This window comes from Cornus florida, unplaced genomic scaffold, assembly GCF_030987335.1.
Source record: "Cornus florida cultivar Cherokee Brave unplaced genomic scaffold, ASM3098733v1 CherokeeBrave_3.0.0_Hap2_Chr06, whole genome shotgun sequence".
Taxonomy (NCBI): Eukaryota; Viridiplantae; Streptophyta; class Magnoliopsida; order Cornales; family Cornaceae; genus Cornus; species Cornus florida.
The window spans coordinates 61,213,064-61,230,608 of record NW_026775576.1 but is presented as its reverse complement, the minus strand read 5'-3'; positions in this window follow the sequence as shown (position 1 = coordinate 61,230,608).

The window sequence follows — 17,545 nt, the reverse complement described above, 5'->3', positions numbered from 1 at the left end:
GCATGTATTGTGCATAAATAACCAATCAGTAACATTCCGTTAGGTAATTCACTGCAACAAATCGGTGCAAGTATCATTACTCAAAAATTATTGATGTGACAAAATTATTTTCAGAATTACAAATGTTAAGAGAAATTTAAGTTACAGAGTATTATTTTTCAAATGCTTAGATTGCATATAGCGTATTATTGACTATCCCAACTGCAGTTGTATTTGTTGAGAAATTTTTTTCAAAATTGAAGTTGATCAGATCTTAATTACCTATGGTCGACTATGTTGTAAAAAATATTGAATAGATTGACCATGATATCTATTGAAAAATATATGTTGGAGAAACTTGATTGGAGCACTTTAATTGATAATTTTGCAGCTCAAAATGCAAGACGATCACATTTACTTTGATATGAAGTTGAATTTTAATTTTTGTGACTAAGTTGTGTTAAATATTTCTTTTAATTTTTTTAAGTAAACTCGGTAGTACGTACTCTTTATGGAGTTGTCAAGGGTCGGGTTGTATTAACGGTTTAAAAATGATGAAAGGAAAAAGATTTTGGAAATAGGGAGCGACATTAGCATCGCATTGGCATCCCATTTGCATTGCATTATATAGAATGGATTAATTGACTTAAATGTTGGATTATTCCCCCTTAAATGTGTATGATCCTGCTTTCCATTTTCTATGCTTTGTTTGGATTCATGGGGTCATTAAAAGGTGTGTTTTAGGCACTTCCTGCTAAGTTGTTATGCTCACCCCTTCATTACTATTTTCAGGTCACGGGAAAAAAGTGACGGATGACGTCAGCCCCATAAGCTTGGATGGGACTTGGGGATTCTTTTTGATATCTTTTATAATTAAAACCCTATCTTTGTAAAGCCTTAGCACGACATGTATAGGCTTGTAACTTGTGGCCTTGTAATCCTAACCATGTTCCTTGTATAGCATTTTGATGTAATCTCAAGTCTTTGTAGTGGCCATTAAACGTATAATGAACTATGTTGTTATCTTTGGATGAATGAGATGGAAATGGCCTATTTTGAATGATTTTTATTGGTGATTAGGATTATGAGATGTATATTTTGATTGTCATGAGTTGGGACATGTTACTGTAGGTCAAATCGACCTAAAGGAGGCGTCAAAACAAGTTCCGGGGGCAAAAAGGCCCATTTTCTGCGCTGGGACGATTGCCTGCCTAAGCAGGATGAGCGCTCATCCGGCATGCTGAGGTGCCACAGCGCGAGCAGGTGCGCGCGGGCAATGTCCGACGATCGCTTGTTAGGGGTTGACGAGCGATCGTAATTAGCTTTAGCCCACTATTTTTTTGGCCATCCTCTGATCCTTCCAAGGCTCTCTGTGTGTGTAAATGCAAGAAAATATATCTCTAAATTTCTTTAGAGTTTCATTACATTTTAACCATTATTCCTTTTTTTTTTTACCACTCTTGTCTATTTATAGGCAATTATAAGCATTATTGGGATGTCATAACTGATTTCTTATGCTGGGCTCCCAGCTTCGGGCTTCCTTCCTAATGGGCCTGACTTTGTTGGGTAGATCTCAGAGGTTTGGCCCATTCTGCAGTGCCTCTATGTGGGCTGAAACCAATTGATTGATCCGATGCTCCTTTCGCGGGTCATATCCGGATCATATCCGGCCCATGTCTCCTTTGGTATCCTCAATTGCCCCCATAATTACTCCCTAATAAATTTGGGAGTAATTATCGATGACTGCTAATCATAATTTGACGGCTCAAGGAGATCTCATGGAAAAACGAATGGTTGGATCTGGAACCAATGCCTTGAAATTCGAAATCTTCTCGTTTTCCCGACGTCTCGGTCCTCGGGCCCACTTTGCCTTTATAACCCTCAAAGATGTACTTTTAATTTTTTTTACTGTCTCTACCCTATCTCTCTGTTAATCAAATCGTTGTTCATCTCTATTGCAAGGCAAGTTAAATTTTCTTCGGCGAATTTCTGCAAGAGCTACTCATTTTTCATCTTCTTGAAGCTTCCTTTGAATCCTTCAATCTTCTTGAGGTCAGTTCTGTTTTCCTTTTTCTTCAATCTTATTAAAAGCAAAAACTTTTACTCTTTCTTAGGGTTTCTACTTTTTTTCATCATGCCTATTGATCTTGATATCCTTCGTATGAAACTTCATCTTCCTGACGACATACCAATTAGAGGTGAACATTAGGACTGGGGCAGGGCTCCTTCCTGGTGAAGTTCTGTTTTCCCTTCATCAACTAAACATTATCAGATTCCCTCTGCACCCCTTTTTCACCTATGTTTTCAATAAATTGGGGCTCTCTCATCTGCAAGGGAATCCCAACTTTCTCAGAGTTATATCTGTTTTACTGTTTCTGAGTCATGACCGAGGTCTAGATCTTGACATTATTGACCTCCTTCTTTGTTATAAGGTCAACAAAATCAGGTTGAACGATTTGTACTACCATTTCTACCCTCTGGAAAAGATGTCAATTTGTACGGACAAACTTAACTCTGAGAAAGGGTGGAAAACGAACATAGTCGGGGTTAGGGGAGCTTGGTCCACTCCTGCAGTACAGGATTACCCTATTCCGACCGCCTTTAGCGAGTGTTCGGTTTCTTTGTACAAGAAATACAAAAATCATAAGGCTGATTGTCCTTGTAAAATTTGCGTTCCTCGCTTCTGCATTTTCTTATGTCGTTCCCTAGGCATCCCTAGTAATGACTTGAGCTACAGTATTTGTAGGGATAGGGTTAATTACCTGAAGAAGTACGTCCTGAACAACGTCCCTTCCTACTCAGATCTCCTCACTTCGGATAATCATGTTGACATCTCTCTTCTTGGCAAAAGTATGAGTCAGCTTCAGATTCCTTCCTTCGGCAGGAGGAAAAATCCTCCCCAGGTCATTGCTGCTGCTACGGCAACCTCTTATCTTCCTTCGGCATCTTCCTCTGCCACTATTTCTAACACTACTCCGAACGTAGTGGCCGTTGGTCCAACTGTTGACGTTCTTCCTACTACCTAGAATGTAGCTCTTCAGGTTAATACCTCTTCTGCTGTCATTGCGGGTGCTTAAGACAAAGAACGAGGCAAAAGGCCTCAACCTGACAGTGAACCCAACCTTGATGACGTCCCTTTGACAAGAAGGATTTGGACCTCTAGGCCAAACTTACTGCACCATCCAATCAGACCTACTGCCCCCTCTGGGTCTGCTGCAGCCACTACCTTTACCTCTGCTTCTGTGGTGTTACCATGGACTCCTCGACTCATCCGAACGGATGGGTCAACTGTAAAGTCGAATGAGACCATGTTCAAGGATGGTCAGACCACTATGGCATATTACAGGAACATGTGGACTCCTAAAGACATTGAGGTGGCCAAAGGCCTATCTCAGAAGGAGGTATTCAGCCACTTTCCCTTATCTGCCATGGAGGTAACTCATTCCCTTCAAATAACAAATCTTTGCATAGTCCTTATACTTGAATTCCTCTGACCATACACTCGGCTTAATCAGTACTCATGCATATCCCTGCAGACCTTGTTCGGGATGATGGCCATGCAGAAACAAGTGGAGTTGGCTAATGTTAGGGCTTGTAGGTTTTCTGACAGCCTTGATGTGGCCAATAAGGAGAGCAAAGCTTTAAGCGCCCAGAATGATGAACTAATGGTGCAGCTAAACAAAGTCGAGAACAAGAGAGACGTTCTAAAAAATGAGACAAACTCCCTTCAAGATGAGAGTGATGCTCTCCAAATTGAGAAGAGCATCTGGCAGATTGAACGTGAGTCTCTCAAGGCTGAGAAGGAAGAACTTCAATGCCTACTAAGTGATGAGCAGTCTGCGCGGATGGCCTTTGAGAAAAGGGCCTTAGCCGAACGTGATGCCTTACTCAGCACCATTGGTAAGGTGAATGGTGGTATGTTGGCCCTTCATGCACGTTTTTCCAGGATCGGTGCCCTTAGGTATGCACGGGGATTCCGAGAGGGCTGTTCCTGCTGAAGGTCAGACCGGCTCGTCTCCAGATGAGGTTGATAAGGAGTTAGAGGTCGACCCCCCCATGAGTCTACGTTGATCCAGACTCCACTCCTGCTGAGCACATTTTTTATGAGTGTCAAGAGATTGCTTCCTCAAGGGTTGTTTCTACTCCCTCCACTGCGCTTCCTCTGGACGTTCCTCCCATGTTTTCCATGGTCCTATCTGCCAATGCTACTGAGGAGCGAGCTTTTCAGAACGAAACAATCATTCAGCTTGACTCCCCTCCTCGTGGAGATGGGACTACCAATGATGATGATGGGACAACTCAGCACCATCAAGAAACCAATGGGGCAGATGTAACTAGTTAGGGCCTTTCTTGATGTATCAATTCCCTCATTTGCTTTATATGTACTTTGCCCTTGTAGACTCAAAATGTTATAAATGAAATGAAAGGTTTTTGGCTGAACTTTGTCCACATTTTCTAATATATTATATTTTTGGCTGAACTAGTTAGTGCTTGACACTTGGCTGGAATGCCACTTGCCACTTTTATTTTTGTTTTTGGCAAGTTTTTGGCGTTCGGCTAATAGTGCCAGCTGCCACTTATTTTGCTGAAGTGATTGGCGCTCGGCTAGAATGCCACTTACCATTTTCACTTTTGTTTTTGGCGTTCGGCTATTAGTGCCAGTTGCCACTTACTTTGCTGAAGTGATTGGCGCTCGGCTAAAATGCCATTTGCCATTGTCACTCTTCATTTTTTGGCAAGTTTTTGGCGTTCGGCTCATAGTGCCAATTGCCACTTGCTTTGCTGAGTGATTGGCGCTCGGCTGCCACTGTCACTCTTCGTTTTTTGGCAAGTTTTTGGCATTCGGCTCATAGTGCCAGCTATCACTTACTTTACTGAGTGGTTGGCGCTCAGCTTGAATGCCACTTGCCACTTTCACTCTTCATTTTTTGGCGTTCGGCTCATAGTGCCAGCTGCCACTTATTTTGCTGAAGTGATTGGCATTCGCCTAGAATGCCACTTGCCACTTTCACTTTTGTTTTTGATAAGTTTTTGACGTTCGACTATTAATGCCAGCTGCCACTTACTTTACTGAAGTGATTGGCGCTTGACTAGAATGCCACTTGCCACTGTCACTCTTTATTTTTTGGCAAGTTTTTGGCGTTTGGCTCATAGTGCCAGCTGCCACTTATTTGGCTGAGTGGTTGGCGCTCGGCTAGAATGCCACTTGCCACTGTCACTCTTCATTTTTTGGCAAGTTTTTGGCGTTCGGCTCATAGTGCCAGCTGCCACTTACTTTGCTGTTTTTCAAACACTCAATTTTTCAGAAGAAGATAGCTCTTTATAGATTTTAAAATTTCGTATATTCATGTGTACACAATTTGAAAATGAACAATGATAAAATTGGAACTCGACTTTCTATTGATAATACCTTTTCAGAGATGTAACATTCCATGGCTTGTTGACCAACCTTCCAGCCATGGTCTCTAAGGTGTAAGCCCCCTTTTCTATGACTTCTGCAATTCTATATGGGCCTTCCCAAGGTAACACCATTTTTTTAACTATTCCTACCTTCCTCTTCAGAACCAGATCACCTGGTGCAAAGTCTCTGTGCTTTACCTTTTTGTTATGGCTGTTCATAAGGGTCTGCTGGTAGGATGTGAGCCTTACTGCCATTGCATCTCTCTTTTCCTCTAACATATCGAGATTAAACCTCAACATACTGTCGTTTTGCTCTCAGTTCCATGCTAAGCTTCGGACAGTCGGAACCAAGTGCTCGATCGGTATAACTGCCTCGGTATCATATGCCATGGCGAATGGGCTCTCTCCGGTCGGCCGTCTTGGGGTCGTTCTATATGCCCATAAGACGTTCGGCAGTTCATCTAACCATTTTCCTTTCTGATCCTCAAGCTTCTTCTTGATGCAAGCAAAGATTGTTCTATTTGTGATTTCTGCTTGGCCATTTGCCTGCGGATGACTTATTGCTGCCAACTTCTGGTTGATTCCATCCTCTTCTAGTAACTCTTTTACTCGCTTACTATGGAGATTAGTTCCATTATCCATAACAATCGACCTTGGAACACCAAAGCGGCAAATAATATTATTCCAAATGAAGCGTCTCACATGAGTTTGGATTACACTGGGATATGGCTCTGCTTCCACACACTTGGTAAAATAATCTGTTGCTAATAGAACGTACTTGTTCTGTGATCTTGCGATCGGCAGAGGGCCAACCACATCCATCCCCCATTGTACGAAAGGCCAGGGCGTGGTCATTACGTGTAAAACTTCAGGTGGTTGGTGAATCAGTGGTCCGAACCTTTGGCATTTATCGCATCTTCTAGAGAATTCTTCTGCATCTCGTGACATGTTCGGCCAAAAATACCCTTGCGTCATTGCTTTGTGCGCTAAAGACCTCCCCCCTGAATGATTCCCACATACACCTTCATGAATGGTTCGCAATAATTGCCAAGCCTCTGTGGGGGTGACACATTTTAAGTATAGCCTAGAAAAAGATCTTCGGTACAACTGGTTATGCACTATGGCATATTTCGCTGCATTTGACTTGACTTTCCAAGCTTCATCCCTTTGTTCAGGCAAAATGCCATCCCGTATATAAGTTATGATCGGATCTATCCAGCTCGGTTCATATGGAATGACATTCACCTGCCAAGGATCTGAGCCTAAAGGTTCTTTGAAGATGGATAGCTGGTTCAATATACCTACTGGGATCACCCTCGCCAATGTCTCCCCAGAACTCGAAGCACTGCATGCCAACCGATCGGTGTCTACATTTTGCTTCCTCGGTAACTGGACAAACTTGACATTATCAAAGTTTTTAGCCTCGCGCATGACGGCAAAACGGTATGCCTCAATTGTTTCGTCCTTAGTTTCATATTCGCCATTCACTTGCCGAATAACCAACTGTGAGTCATTAAAAGCAGTTAAGTTCCTGACTTTCAGCTCGTTGGCTAACTTGAGTCCCATCAGCAACGCTTTATATTCTGCTTCATTATTAGTGGCTCGAAATTCAAGTCTGAGTGCTTGACTTAGGACTGTGCCTTCTGGCGTTTGTAGTTTGATCCCAATGCCTACCCCTATTTGATTTGAGGATCCATCTACAAAGAGTTTTCATGGACAACTGCGAAGGTCGTCATCCACATCTTTTGAATCACATTCTAGCAAGAAATCAGCCATTATTTGCCCTTTGATAGCCGTTTTGGGTTCATACGTTATGTCAAACGAACTTAACTCTATGGCCCACTTCGTCATTATCCCTAAGAGGTCTGGCTTATGCAGGATCACTCTGATTGGAAAAACGGTCATAACGACGATATGATGGGATTCGAAATAATGCCTTAGCTTCCTTTTTGCATTTACGAGCGAGAGTATCACTCGTTCGTCCTTTGAATATCTCCGTTCGGCATCAATCAATGTTTTGCTGACATAGAACACTTGGTACTGAGCTCCTTCCTTGCAGCTGATCAAAACAGCACTCGTCGCAATACTAGATACCCCGAGGTACAAAAATAACTTTTCTCCTGGTTTGGGAGCAGACAGGATCGGAGGGCTCTGCATATATTCTTTCAAACTAGTTAGCGTTTGTCGCTGTTCATCCCCCCAGGCCTGTCTCCCATGGCTTCGTATGGTATCAAAGAATGGCTTGCAGCGATCTAACAACTTAGAAATAAACTGGCTCAATGCAGCTATCCGACCTGTGAGGGCTTGTACTTCTTTAATTGTCTTTGGTTCAGCATTCTTGGTCAGAGCCTCTGTTTGGGCTGGGCTAGCCTCGATTCCTTATGATTAACCACATGTCCTAGGAATTGACCAGAACTTACGCTGAATGAGCATTTGGTTGGATTAAGCTTCATTCCATATCTTCTCAATACCTTAAACACGTCCTGTAAATGCTTCAAATGGTCAACTCTTCTCTTGCTTTTCACCACCATGTCATCAATGTATACCTCTACAGTTTTCCCCATCTGATCCTTGAAAATCTTGCTGATCAGCCTCTGATAAGTTGCCCCAGCATTCTTTAATCTGAACGGCATAACTTTGTAGCAATAGGTCCCTCGTTCGGTTACAAAAGAAGTTTTCTTCTCATCAGCCGGGTTCATGGGGATTTAATTGTATCCTGAATAAGCATCCAAGAAAGTTAAACATTCGTATCCAGTAGTGGCGTCCACTATTTGATCAATCTTTGGCAGCGGGAAATTATCCTTCGGACAAGCTTTGTTTAAATTAGTGAAATCAATGTATACTCGCCACTTCCCATTCTTCTTTCGCACAACTACAACATTCGAAAGCCAGTCTGGGTAATATACTTCTCTAATGAATCCCGCATCAAGCAACCTATCAACCTCCTCGGCTATGATCCGATTGCGCTCTGGAGCGAATCTTCTCTGCCTCTGCCTTACAGGCTTTGCGTTCGGATTGACGTTGAGGGAGTGGCAGGATGTCAAAGGGCTTATTCCGAGCATATCCGAGTGGCTCCAAGCGAACACATCAGCATTCTGAGACAAAAAATCAATTAACTCTCGTTTCTTTTCCTCAGCAAGTCTTATTCCCACTCTAGTTGTTCGTTTCGATTTGTTATGATCGATCTGCACATCAACAAGGGGTTCTTCGGTCAAGTTCCCCAACTCTTCCTCCCCACTTTAGCTGGGTAGAGGCTCCTGTAATTGCTATCTGGGGCTTGCAGAATGGATGGGAACTTTTCCCTTTTACAGCAGATTTCAGCATCATAAAATAACATTCCTTAGCTGCAACCTGGTCCCCATGAATGTCAATCACCTTATTTTCGTCAGGCCCCAGGCATCTCATCACTTGGTGCAGAGTTGAGGGAACACCTTGAACTCTGTGAATCCACCCTCTGCCCATCAGAAGGTTGTAAGATGGATGGATCTCAACAACCACAAAGCTCTCTATCAGAACGCTTTCTGCAGCCTGCACTGCGACTTCTACCATACCGATGGGTTTCACCCATTTTCCATCGAACCCTAGCAAGGGATTTACAGTGGGCTTGAGCTTCTCGGGTTTTATTTCAAGCCGATCGAACGTGTCCCTCAGCATAACATTCGCGCTACTTCCAGGATCAATCAGGACTCATCGTATCAGGCACTCCGCTACTGTCAAACTGACGACTAACGGATCCTCATGAGGAATTTGAACACGTAACAGGTCGGTTCTGTCAAACTTTATCTATGTTGATGCGCTCTACTGGTGCAGAGTGTTTACACTGTTTATCCTCCTCTTCATCTGTACCTGGCGGAGGCGTGTTCGAAGCAGCTCATCTGACTTCTCAGTGGGTTTAGGCCGACCGTGAATTGCATTAATTATTCGAACTGGTTGCGAGTTGTAGGAGCTCGGCTTCTGATTCCTCTTCACGTGCTCCATCGATCGGTTTTGTTCTACTGCCGAGCCTTGAACATAACTTGCGAACTCCCCTCTGGCTATCAACATCTCTACCTGTCTCCTTAAGTTCCTGTATTCATTAGTCTGATGGCCAAAGTCAGAATGGAATTCACAATGCTTAGACTGGTCCCTCTATTCGAGGGGCTATCTGATTGGTAAAGGAGATCGAAACTTATCTTTATTTTCTTGGTACAGCCTTGCTAAAGTGACTTTCAATGGAGTACCCAGCTCTTCCTCTCTGGGCCTCTTCTCAAATTTCCAGGAAGTCTAACATTGTGGCTGAACCTGCTTTTGCCTGATTTTTGCTTTGGTTTTCTCTTCTGTTGATATGATGGATGTCTCTCGAGCGTTAGTTGCCTCTTCTTCTTCTAAGCGCACAAAACCATCAGCTCTTTCATTGAGTTCATCCATAATCTTCGGCGTATTTACTACCAAGCTTGTGTGGAATGGAGTGCCACGAGTCATGGCCAATTTAAACACTTGAACCGCCGTAGAAGGATGACATTCAATCACCATGATCTTAGTAAGGTTAAACCTGGTAAGAAAAGCTTGGAGACACTCGTCCTTATGTTGCTTCATTGTGAATAGGCTCGAAATGTCCTTTGCTGGACGTTTATTCCCCTAGTATTGGCTTATGAACTGATCGCATAAGCTTTGGAAACTATCCACTGAGCCCCTCGGCAGGTTCTTGAACCAATTGAGCGCTGGTCCAGCTAGACTTGTAGGAAAGCATTTGCACATCAAGGAATCGTTCTCAGTGTTCAAGGCCATTTTTCAACTAGATGTGATATACATAATCAATCGGATAGGTCGTCCTGTCAAACAGAATAAAAACAGGCATGGAGAATTTCCTCGGACTTGGAGCATTTAGAATTTCTTCGGTAAATTGCGAGTCAACCGTTCGAGCTGCTGAGCAGAGGGCTCATTCTCCTTCTGGAACCCTGCGGTAGCTCTCTGATCTATAGATCTCCTTTCTGAGCTTCGATAATCCAACGTTGCCATGGAAGGCTGATAAGATGGATCGAATGATCTTTCCTCCATAAACTCCTTGTGCCACGGCGGTACAGCTTATGGCGATCAAACTCCATTGCTTCTTCTCGGCTGAGCATTTCTTGATATGGATCGAAAGTCATGGCTTCGTTTTGCCTGATCTGTTTATGCCGTGGATCCTCGTGAGTTAATCCTTCACGATCATCAATACGATGAAGATTTGGCGGCAAATCATTTGGTCGGACCTCCTCGTGGTGAAGATTTGTCTGGTTGTTCCCTACCTCCTCACCGCGATGTGCAACACCGGGACGTAGAACTTTTTCTCCTGCCGGGAGCGGTCGTGGAATCACTGGAGCTTCTCGACGCTGCATTTCAGTCCTTAGCTCTGCATTCTCTCTCCTGAGAGCTTCGATCATGTTCATCAACTCATTAGTTTCATCTGTTGGACATTCTCTACCGGATTGGAGTTTTCACCCCCAGTCATCATTCCGGAACGAAGCAAAGGCATGAATTACAAATTCTAAATCAGATCTGAGTTTCACTAACGCGAATCACGTCAGATTTGGACTCAAATTTTATGAATTATGTTCACCATTTGCTAGATCTGAGCTTTCCTGGCTTTGAACTTGTCAGATTGAGCCACAATAGAATGAATCACCGCTGCGTAAATCTGACGCCAATTTCTCAAAATCAATCAGGAATCAAGAACTTCTCAAGAGCAAACTGCAATCTCTCAGATCTGGATTCAACTTCCAGAAATCAAGTTTCATCTTCACAAATCAGTCTGAATCAACATGATGTTGTTCAAACATGAATTAATCTTCAACGTTTCCCACAGACGGCACCAATTGTAAATGCAAGAAAATATCTCTCTAAATTTCTTTAGAGTTTCATTACATTTTAACCATTATTCCTTTTTCTTTACCACTCTTGTCTATTTATAGGTAATTACAAGCATTATTGGGATGTCATAACTGATTTCTTATGCTGGGCTCCCAGCTTCGGGCTTCCTTCCTAATGGGCCTGACTTTGCTGGGTAGATCTGAGAGGTTTGGCCCATTTTGCAGTGCCTCTATGTGGGCTGAAACTAATTGCTTGATCCGATGCTCCTTTCGCGGGTCATATCCGGATCGTATCTAGCCCATGTCGCCTTTGGTATCCTCAGTATGGGTCCTATATGACCCTAGGGATGTACGGTCCCTACTGGTCGCGTTCGATTGCGAGTCGAATGGTCCCAAATGTCGATTTTACCCTTTTTAGCCCTATCACGGGCAATCTTTTGCCGGACGATTTTCTTTCGGTTTTAAGTGACCCTAAGCACTCACATATGACTTAGAAGGCTATTATAAGGCTCTCGGTGCGCTGCACGGCGCGCCTAAAATGACCAAATTAACCCTATAATCCTAAATGGATCGGTTGAAGGTTAGAATTGATCTTATCTTTATAAAGTGATCAAAACGGGTCACAAGCATCGTTATGGTCTTCTTATAGCCTTTAGTATGTGGTATTGGTCAAATAGACCATTTTATCTTTGGATGGTTTCGGGTCGGGTCATGACCTGGTTAGAGTTTCGAACTCCGGGTTTTAGTCGTTACACCTAACCTCAACCCCAACCCTAACCCTAAGTTGTTCCATCCTCACCACCAAACCATTCCACCACCACTTGATCTCCTATCCACTCTAGCTCTCTATCCCCAAAAACCTCATCCACGTCTCCGAAATCACCATCAAAAGACTCGAACAAATTATACTAAGAAGGAAAAAGAAAATCAAGAACAAATTATACTAAGAACAAATTATTTTGTTTATATAGCTTAACTTGAATCCAATTCAACCCAACCTCAAAACTTTTGGATTTGGATAGTGAAGTTTGAAATTTGGCCCGGGCACATGTTGAAAAAGAGGAACCTGAGCCAAAGGCGGATCTAGGTGTAGGCGAAGGTGGGCTTCAACCCACCCCAAATTTTTTTTTTTTTTTTTATTTTTATTTTTTCGATCATACTACTTTAAGCCCAGCCCAAAAAAAATAAAAAATAAAAAAGTAGTAATAATAGCTCACCCCAAGTTAGACCAATCCAAAGTTAGTCCACCCTATTCAGAAATGCTGGATCCGCCTTAACCAGAGCTCAAGTTCATGTATGGGACAACTTGAACATGTCCCAAAATAGTTTTTTTCTTTTTTTGGGGTAAGTAACTGGTCCCAATTAGCTAACGCGAGGACCATGATTTTTTTATTTTTGGGTAAGGGACCTGAGGATCATGATTGGATATCCATAATATATACAAATATATATATGACTTCTGAATTGTTTGTATGATAGGTAGTTAATACTAGGTAATATGTATTCATGTACCACAATACACCTTGATCATTTCCTTCCTTAAATATTTATTTTTATTAAAATTTTAAATTAATATTAAAAAAATTAATTTTTAATTTTTAATTTTTAATTTTTAATTTTTAATTTTAAATGGTGATTCTCACCAGTTTCACTAGTATATTAATAAAATTACTTTATTATTATTATTATTATTATTATTTCACTAATTGAAAAAACAATGAAAAGGTACGCGTACCCAATAATCCTGCAAGCGAAAGGAAAAGGAAAACGTACCCTTTTCCAAGTTAGATTCGGATTCACTGTTTTGATCGAGCCTTCTCTTTTCATCTTTATAAATAAACAACTTGGTCATATATCATTGCGGTGCAAGATGAAAAGAGTTCGTTTAATCATCACAAAGTTTTCCAAAACTTTTACTGGTACGTAAACCACCATTTTTATTTGCTGTGATTGTGTGATTAAATACACACACATGTATGCATATATATATATATATATATATATATATATATATATATATATATTTGTTCTATGAACATGATCAAATAATTTCTTAATTTGTTCTCCATCTAAGGCTCCAAGCAAGATCGATGCCAAACTCGATCTATTCTATCAAATCAACTCTTGGAGCCATTTATATATGCTAGCTTATAAAGAACCATAGAATTATTATAGTTAGTTCTTGGTAACTACTATATATATGTTTTAGAGAGAGGGAGATTTACGTATGTTAAGTATTAGGGTACGTAGTCTGCTGGAGACTATTGTCTTTTAATATTATCTCCTGGTAATCAACAATATATGTTTACTACAAGGGTTGTATTGCTGAAAATTAGGGATTTTTTTTTTTTTTTTTTTTTCTATATTTAAATAGCATTAATTCCTCTTTTGATCACATCGCTTTGATTTGTCCTCATCGTATCAATAATTGGTAATTGTACTTAACTTTGTTTTCAATTATTTATACTTGTCTAATGTTTGAAAGAAGCCCAAATAAATGGTTTTGCTAATAATCTTAGTCAATATTCAATTTTTTTTTTTCTTTAAATAAATTTGATCATCTTTCACTGCATGCACAGTTGCCTTAATTTTTTTCTTTTACTCAATAAAAACCTTTAGCTCATTTATTAATTTCTTATATATATATATATAACTCATTTATTAATTTCTTTTCTGATCTTTGTTCATTCAGCAGGTATGGAGAATGATAAAGATAAAGGAAAGTTTAACAGTTGGAAGATCTATGTTGTGTCAAGGCTTTTGTGCATATTTGTATCACTGCTAGTTGTTTTTTTGCTGCCTCCCTTGGCTGATGTTGTGAAAGATCTGGAACATGAAACTAAATTTTATCTCATATGCTTTGGAGTTGCTAAAATGTTGTTGCTCACTTTCTTGTCCCTTACAACCTTTTTAATTTGTTGGGACCTTTGTCTAGACCTCATAAACATTTTGAGTGGTACTGAGAAGGTCGAACCCTTATACATTATGAGTGGTACTACTAAGGCCGGACCCTTATCGGTGCTTGATACCTCTGAGATGATAATGTTTGAGAAGTTTTATCGAGATTACAGGGTGGTGGCCGGCTTCACATTCTGCGCCGAGATAATGGCTGTTTTACTGCTGTCTCAAGTGATACAAGCTGTGATAGAGATCAAACATTGGAACGGGTCGAGTTCTGTTGTAGTTTTTAAAATGTTGTGCTTCATTTGCTGGCTCTTGCTTTTTATAGTACATTATCGCAAATGGTATCTACTTTTTAAGCGTAAGTACTCCAAGGTCCAAACTGTACAGCTAGTGAATGAGAAGATAGAAATCTTGTGTATGTAATAGGGTGTGGCTAGGCCACTGTTGTCCTCTTTATGTAAGCAGAAGTGTTGCTATACTTCTTTTGATACCTCAGGCCTTGTCTGATTTCAATAAATTTGAATATATATGATTTTAAGTGGATGTATTTTTTTAAAATTGGATAAAGTATATGTTGCTTGTTGAATTCCATTTTTGGGAAGTCCATTTGATTTCTTAACAACTCTTTCTTTACCCGTCTTCCTTTTTTTTTTCTTCTATTCTGTATAGTTAGCGGTCACTAGCATGGCTGGTATAACCTCTCTTTTCTCAAAGGAGAAGTACGGAGTTTGAATCTGACCCAAAGGTGAACATACGTGGGAGTGTGTGTGAGAGTATTTACCTAAGTAAAAAAAACCAAAAATGATTTTTATTAGGTCTAATAAGCCTATAATAGTCAAGTTAATTTACAAAGTCTTGCTTATGAAGATCAAGACATAAACTTGTGTTTTGTGGTTGGAATCTCTTAAAAAGAGCTAGAATGGCAGTTTTCACTCCTCAGGAGGTACCTAATAATTGAATATTTGAAGAATTTTAATACACAACATACTCCTCTTTGCATCTAGGAATAGAGACATGAACTGAATGCTATGTCTAAGCTGAATTTAGTGGGAATTAAGAGTCCTGAAAATGATGATTAATTGCTATAGGCCGGACTCGTATGATTCAAGAGTTGACACATCTCTAACACATTTCAATTTCAAGTCAAAGATTACCTAGTAAAATGAATTTAAGACGTGGACAAATCTGCATCATTTTCATGCCCTAATGTGACCTCAAAGAACCCTCATTATGAGAACTTTCTTATCACCATTGATGACATAATTTGTTCTAAAAGTGCCAAAACACTGAACTTAAACTTATCTAATTAAAGTGACTCAAGATCTTTTGGATTAATTATGATAAAATAAGGGTGCTTTGTTGGCCTTAATATCTAATTCAATTTGACTCAAGATCTTTCTATTTTCTTAGCTAATCCGAATAACCTAATTATATATATATATATATATATATATATAGTTCTTTTGTGGTGTTGCATGGAGAAATAGTTAGTTTGCAATATGTATTCACGTGCCGCAATGCACCTTTTACTATTTCTTGAAGTAATATGGTTTTATCACATTAAATGTTCAATGTAGATACTGGCCCTATGGATAGCCTGAAATTATTTTTTAATCTAAGAGCTCACGCAGTGTTATTTTTTTTTTTTGTTTAAAAGCTCACGCAGTGTTGCAAACCTGAATTCAACCAAGTTTAAAAATTGAGGGATGAGTTGGACTCGAATTCATTGGTCAGGATTCGAGTTCGGATTATGGTTAAATTTTTTATATATCATAGGTTGAGCCCGAGTTGTGCAGCCCTAGTCAAATGGTTGTGCATTTTATTTTTGTAAATTATTTTATAATTTTTATTTTTAATTTTAAAGTGTGATTGTATTAATAAAATTATTATTATTGTTAAATAATATGAAAAAATATATATTGTATAGAATTGCACTAAATGAAGAATATTTAAATGTCTTATATATAGGAGAATGTTTGGGAGTAGGTGAATGATGAACACGTCATCTGTACATGTTAACTAGGTAGGTGGAGGAATACATGGTAAATGTAGGTGTGCAAATCCTAATTTGTAGCTTAGGGATATAATGGTACTATTATTATCTAACCGTACCCTTCAAACTTAAGGAGAATATAAAACCAACTTGAGTTTGGAGAGAGATCATAAAAGCGGGTTAAAAAAGATTTGGTGTTTTCACCTGATGTAGCTGACGTGGCACTGATGCTAACGTGGTTGATGATATGGCAATGACAGGTGACTTGGCACTATTGCTAGCACCTTTGTTGTATGGCAACTGATGTGGTAGGTGACATTGCACAACTACTGGCACTATTGCAGAATGTATCTAACATTGCACTGATGCTGACATGTCAAGTGACGTTAGGGTTGCAATTCGGGCGGGTTGGGTGGGTTTGAGGTATAACTTGAGCCCAACCCACCAACCATATAAAATGTTAAACCCAAGCCTAACCTTAACCCTATCCTCAACCTTAACTATTCAACCCAAGCACAACCCATCCTTCTACTTTTAAATTCGGGGTTACAACTCGGGCTTAGATTCCGGATTAAAACTTCAGGTTAATTCGAGTTACTCATATGGTTAATCTTTATACTGAAAATTTAATATTATATTGAATTAGTTTTATATTAAATTACTTTTAAACAAGAAGTTTAAAGACTTTTTTTTATAGATTTTTAATAAATTACAAATTTTTTCCCTAATTGGTACTCACACACACACACACGTCTCTACTAAGACTTGAACCTCTGACCTCCCTTTAAGAAGTAAGAGGCTGATACCGCTAGGCCACTAACCCGTTAGTTATAAATGTTAACATAAAATAAGTTAAGATTTAACAAAAGAATTGAAAAGAGAAAAAGTAATCATAGTCTAAATATTATATATAATGTATTTAAAAGTAAAAATATATATGAAAATAATATTATAATTCGGGTTCGGATTGGCTCGGGTTGTTAGCACTTCAACCTAAGCCCAACCTTAATTAAATTCAAGTTGAGATTTTTCAACGCAAGCCCAACCTTAATTGTAAAAATAATTGTCCAAGCCGTGAAAAATCAAGCTGGGCTCGAGTTAATTCGAGTTACCCAACCCAAGTTGCACCCCTAGGTGACGTGGGTGGATCTATGAAGATCTTGGAAGTAGATGCGGATCAAAGCATGATTTTGAAGGTTGACTGCAGCCAGGATGGTCCTGATAGTGTCATCTTTTGGGAAGCGCATGAGTACCACTAACGGTGTGTGGCGACGCATGAGCATTTGACGCGTTAAGGCGTGTGTAAGTGCATGATGACCATTGGTGGTGCGTGGTGGCACGATGATGGAGCTGATCTGAGACATTGAGGAGCGTTGAGGTGCATGCATGTAAGCACATGATGACCATTGATGACGCGTGGTGGCATAGTGATGAAGCTGAT